This window comes from Sorex fumeus, unplaced genomic scaffold (assembly GCF_029834395.1).
Source record: "Sorex fumeus unplaced genomic scaffold, SorFum_2.1 ptg000063l, whole genome shotgun sequence".
Classification (NCBI taxonomy): Eukaryota; Metazoa; Chordata; class Mammalia; order Eulipotyphla; family Soricidae; genus Sorex; species Sorex fumeus.
In genome coordinates, this window is record NW_026606120.1 from 86943645 (window position 1) to 86950054 (window position 6410).

A 6410-nucleotide genomic window follows, 5' to 3' on the forward strand; every position below is an offset into this window, starting at 1 on the left:
TTTATCATTATTACACAATCCAGAGACCCTTCCTCTGTGGCCTCAGGGAAAATGAGCAGTCGGCTCTTGGTGTGACACATGTCACTGCAGCGTCACCCCCCATTAACTGTGCTGTTGTTTGTGATTGTTAAGCTGTGTGTCTCGCCGTATGTCACATTCTTGACTGGTACAAGGGTCCATTAGTAAGGAGCATCTGAGTCCCGTGAGTCATGGAGGGGCTCCCTTCTTGGAAAAATAAACATGCACATTCGGCTGAGATTAGAGCCACTGGCCAGTAGTGAACCGGCTGGTGTTTCATGTACAGTCTGTTTCTGTGATTCATCAAGACCTTTCCCTCTCTATCAAGATGCTGGAAGCTCAGAGAGCTGCCGTAGAGTATTTCCCGACAAACACGAGCTGGGCATTCACATTATCTCTGGGGTGAGGTTGGTCTTGAATGTGAACAGTTGAAGAAGGGGGAACAGAGGAGGAAGGAAAAGGAAACCAGATAATTCAAAATGAGAGGAGTCGCTGTCCCTTAGTGAGATCTATACCCTGATCACTGTAGCACTGTAGCACTGTCCTCCCGTTGTTTATCAATTTGCTTGAGCGGGCAGCAGTAACATCTCCATTGTGAGACTTGTTGTTACTTTTTTTGGCATATCGAATAAGCTAAGGGAGCTTGCCAAGCTCTGCCATGCAGGTGGGATACTCTCGGTAAATTGCTGGGTTCTCAGAGAAGGACAGAAGAATTGAACCCAGGTCAGCCGTGTGCAAAACAAATGCCCTACCTGCTGTACTATTGCTCTAGCCCACCCTGATGACAAGGAGAAAAATATTTGGAAGATTTATATCTGTTCATTAGGGATGTACTTTATTATTATTATTATTATTATTATTATTTACACATCATTCCTTCTTGACCTTATTTGTTCTCTCTGGGAAAAATGAGAAATAATGAATTCCTATCTCTTCTATCTTTATGATTTCTTCCTTTTTCTCTCCTCTGTGTTAGTATGTGTTTTTCTCCCGACATCTGCAGCCTCTCCCTCATGCCTTCCTCGGGGTCTCTTTCTATTCCAGCGTATGACTGTAAACCCAATACCCAGAACTCCAGCTCAGGAAAAGCGTTCTGGTTCTTCACAGTTGGCACCAAAGGACCGTGCCTTTTCTTGCCAACACCACCGACCCAAGGAACCGAATTTAAAAAGAGAATCCCCTCGAGCTACCCTCTAACCTCACCATTGCCAACCTGATAATTGTAAGTCATCTAATGGTTAAAAACTGGCCCGAGACGAAAGAAAGTCAGATGCTGAAACGTTCCAGGTTGGGTTTAGGGAAAGTTTTGGGGTTTCTCTGTACATGCGACTTTTGAGGTTGGATTTCAGTCCTTGATCTCCTTTGCAATCTGGCACATTGGCTGTTTGTGTTCCTCTTTTCCACCTTTTTTTAAAAAAAAAAAAAAAGTAAAATGCTGGCATTTCTTCCAGGAAGGAAGGAGCAAGACGGCTGTGGCTCTCTGAGAGGCAAGAAGGCCAAGTTGCAAGAACTTCACAGACTATCCCCAAACACAACCCCTCACCCCAAGACAAAGGTCGTAACCATAGAGTCAAGCAAGCAAGGGTCAGAGGGGAGAAAGCAGATGCAGGATCTTCATCCAAAACGGTTTTCAGAAAACAGGTTTTTTTTTTTTCTTTTTGCAAAATCACATTTGGCAAGGGGTGGAAGTGGGGGGCGGGGGTGCTCTGCCCAACAGTACCCTCGGTCATTGGGCCTGGAATAGATGATGCTGGGGACGTCTGGACCAACCTTACACAGGATTTTATTGAATATCCCCCGTGTTGTTGTTATAATAATCCATGCTAATATAAACCATGCTTCATAAAATGCCACCCTACACATCTCCGGTAGCACCACACGACAGACTCAAACCCAAGCGTGTCGGGCCATAAACCCGAGCCCGCCAAGAATCCGGGCTGCCATTTATTTTCCGGTAATGTGCTTTCTCTCTTGCTCTCTCTAGGCAGATTTTCCTCGTGTTGAAAGGGAACCTCTGGTCAAAAGTCAGCAAGCAAAGTTGTAGAAAGCTTTGATAGTCAGTGAAGTGAATCATGGCTACACAGAGCCGCGGCATGCACCAATGGAGCCTCTTGCTGGGCAGACCTCCCTCCATGAGCAGCTCCTGGTCATCCGTCAAAGGGGCCCCTGATGCGTTTGGGGGAGCCAATAGTTTCACCAGCTCCACGGAGCCTGGGTCCCAAGTTGCCCTTTTCCACAGGTATTGCTAAAGCAAATAGCAGACCGTAGTTACTGGGTGTGATGCTTTCAATCACATTAATCTAGCCAGTAAAAAAATTTATGGCCAATAAAAATTCCACCATGACCTGGCTGATTGGAAGGGAGGCTTCTTGATGGAAATTCAAAACCACGCCTCTGCCTCTAGTGAGACTGTCACAAGCCCTGGGGGGAAGTTGGAGTCAGGCAAGAGAAAGACAGGGGAAAAAAAAAATCTCTGGGGTTGTTCAAATAAATTCAAGGGGAGATGGATACAACTCTTAAATTAGTAATTTAAGACACTGGAGGGTGAAGAACTCTATACTTACTTTGAAAAGATTGCTGGACATAGCAGGGATAGGATAGAGGGGGCTTCTATTAGAAAAACTAACCTGGCTTCCTCTGGTCCTCTGATCACATGATTATTTACTAGGAAGAGAGTAAATATTTTTAAAGGCAATATTTTAAAACAAATGAGCTAGAAGGATGTCTGGGTGGGGACTCTACCTGGTTGGGAGCCAATGGGGGAAGACGGCTGTCTTTCTCCTGGCTGATTTGGATGTGGTTTACACAGCTCCAGAAAGGCAGTGACTAAGCTCTATTAACCTTTGTGACTCATTCCTTCTTTTCCCAGTCCACAGCGACAGTCTGCAGATGACAAGCTTCCCAAGCACACACTCTTCCAATTCTATGCTTCCATGTCTTCCCCCTTGAGTGGGCAGCTGATCCAATTATTTGTTAATGATCCCAGACCACAGATGGCAATGAGGATGTTATTTTAATGAATTTATATTGGAAGCTCTGCCCCTGGGAGTGAGTACCTGATTAGCTAACTGTGCTAACACTTCACACAGCTTATCCAATAGCCATCCTCCGGATCTGCCTTAGTCACAGAAACCCACGTTGAACCTGTGTGACACTAGACCCAGTCCAAAAGTTTTATTTGCCATCAACCCTTGTTGCAAAGGGTGGTCAAGAAGAGACCATTTGAAGCTTGTCAGCCCAGGTTTTGAAAAGGGTCCTTCATAGGAGGCATATAGAGTTACCATTTGCTCTTTCATCCTTGAACTTTCTTCTATTTCCTCTCCAATGTGATGACCCCAAGTATAGCACTAAAGCAGTCATCTTGAAGTAAAGATGAACTCCTAAAGCTGCCTGCTTTTGGAAAGAACAGAGAGATAGAACATAATCAGAGATAGATATTTGTCTTGCACATAGCCCAATTTGTGCAAAAACACAGTTTGATTCCTGGCACTGCATATGGTCCTCACAGAGCATTGTCTGGACCCATCCTTGAACACAGAACCAGGAGCAATGCCTGAATACATCTGGGTGTAGCCCAATCATCTCCCTCTCCCATAAAAAGAAAAAGAAAGGAGAGGGTGGGTATCAGGCTGATTATCCAATCTAATCTTGAGTTTGCCCTCCTTCAAACTGTTTTCTTGTGAGAAAATGCAAAACTCCTCTTGCAGATGACCCCATTAATTCTAGTCTCAGTACTGGATTCACAATTTCACAATTAGAATCAAAGTCCTAGAGATCTTAAAGGTCTCTCTCTTTGTATCTTTCAGCTGCTTCCTTGTAACTTCCTGCCCTCAATAAATGAACACTGGAACAGAAGACAACTTTATTCTTTCCTGGGAAGGATAGATAATTTTCTTACCAAAGTACCTTTATTACAAGTAAGAGACACTTGAAAATGTTTACTGAATGTTTACTGGTAATGGGAGAATTTTACATTGATAACTTTGTGTGTGTGTGTGTGTGTGTGTGTGTGTGTGTGTGTGTGTGTCTGTGTGTGTGTGTGACAGGGATTGGGGTGGTGGGGTCTCAAGCACTACTCAAAGGAGCCAGAGGGCTATTTCCAACCAACTTGAAATACCAGGATGGCAGTTTAATGCTGTACAGCCTGAGAATGCAATACTGCTTAGTACCTAGCAGTGTCAGGGACAGTTTATGCCACCCGAGTAGTGACTGGGATATCATGTGAAACCAGGCTGGGCACAAGGAGGACAGCATCACTGAACACTTTACTTTATCCCCAGCATAGCATAGGTTTTATGGTTCATGATCTTGCTTTGAATCTCATTTCCAAGTTGTGTTACAAAGTTGAAACTTGACCCTGAAATTTGAACTTCCATGTTTGTAATATAGAACTGAGCAAAGCATTGGCAACCTGGGAAGTATATATGTATTATAGATAGATAGATAGATAGATAGATAGATAGATAGATAGAATGACAGAGCATCTCTTTTAAAGTAGAGGTGACACATAGAGGCTTAGGATATTCCTTTCTCTTCTGCCTTCCACTTCTTAGTTTGAAGTTCTGTACTTTGTGTATATCGATTTATATTCTTTTAATGCATTCTTCAACACAAATGCAAAAACCTTTCTTCCAACTAATGTTTCAAATGGCCATTGTATTTACTCATCCCTGTTTTCCCAATAATATATATATATATATATATATATATATATATATGCATGTCACTGTCACTATCCTCCCATTGTTCATTGATTTTCTGGAACGGGCCCAGTAACGTCTCCACTGTGAGACTTTGTTGTTACTGTGTTTGGCATATGAAATACATCACGGGTAGCTTGCCAGGCTTTGCCGTGCAGGTGAGATACTCTCAGTAGCTTGCCGGGCTCTCTGAGAGGGGTGGAGGAATCGAACTCGGGTTGGCCATGTTGGCTGTGTGCAAGGCAAATGCCCTACCCGCTGTGCTAGCACTCCATATATGTGCATATGTGTGTGTATATATACATATATATCCACTTTATTTGCCCAAGACTCTCATCTCTGTATCACTGTGAAAAAGCAATGTCAACCTACAAAATTCCTAGGTAGGGTTGAGGAGATGGCTCAAAGGATTAGCACACATGCTTTGCATATGGCAGTATGGGATTTGATTTCCAGCATCACGTGTTGCCCCTATTTATCAGATGCACCCCCTGATAAATGTGCCAGGAGTAATCCCTTAGCACTGCTGGGTGTGGCCTCCAAGCACACAAAATCCCAAAGAAAAATTGGGAAAAAACAAAGTATAGTACATATAAAAAAAATAACATGGCATGATTTTTTATAACTGTCAAAAAGTTGGACTTGTACAGATTACAAGGCACTTGTCTTGCATGCAGCCAGCCTTAGTTCAATCCCTGGCACTGTACTGAGCATAAAATCAGGAAGAAATTCTGAACACTTTCAAAGGAGGCCTTCAAACTACATATGTACACACACATATAAAGTGCTACAAAATGATATTCCTGAAATATCATTTATATACTAAACAAATGGCAAATCAATAAAAATAGAGTAAAATAAGATAATATTTATAATTTGGCATCAAAGAAATAGTAAAGGTATTAAGACGGACACCTGCCTTGATTATGGCTGACCAAGTTTGATCCCTGCACTACAAATGTCCCCATGACATTGCCAGGGATGATCCCCAAACACAGTAATATTTCCAGAGCACAGTTAGGTGTTCCGCATGCCCCATAAAAAAAAAAGGTTCAGCTAGCATATGATTCAAGTCATTCTAAATTACATTTTTGTAGCTGATTTTCCTAGCAAGTGTTTTCTTTGGTTGCATCTGTCAAGCTTTTAAGCAAAAAGATAGGACTGCCTTTGCTTTTTTGTGCTATACAATGTTCAAATGTTCATGGAGAGGTCTCTGAAATTATATGCGAATGATAAATTGCACATATTATAATTACTATTTAAATATAAAGAGCACAATCTAGTGTTTAGTGGTTAAAGAAAAGATCATAGGTCCAGACATATGTAGCTATCTATACATAAATAAACAACAGTTAATTGATTATGTAATAATAGCAACCTCATAGAACTCTTGCCCAAACAAAAGAAGACAATGTGTGCTTATCATTACCTAGAGCGATAATTCCAATATTAATCTTCATAGGCAGTATAACTTTCCACCTTGAGAAAATATTAAACAGTTCTAATTTATTGTGAATATGAGTTTTCCTCCTTCACTTCATTTTTGATGCTACAAAAGCTTATTTTCAGGACATTGAAACAAATCAGAGTACTGTGCTTTTTCCTGTTCAGTGGTTTCAAAGTTACTTATTAAGAAAAAAAATGGGAGGTGATTAGAAGACTTTTTCAACAGTCTATGCAAAATACCTTAAT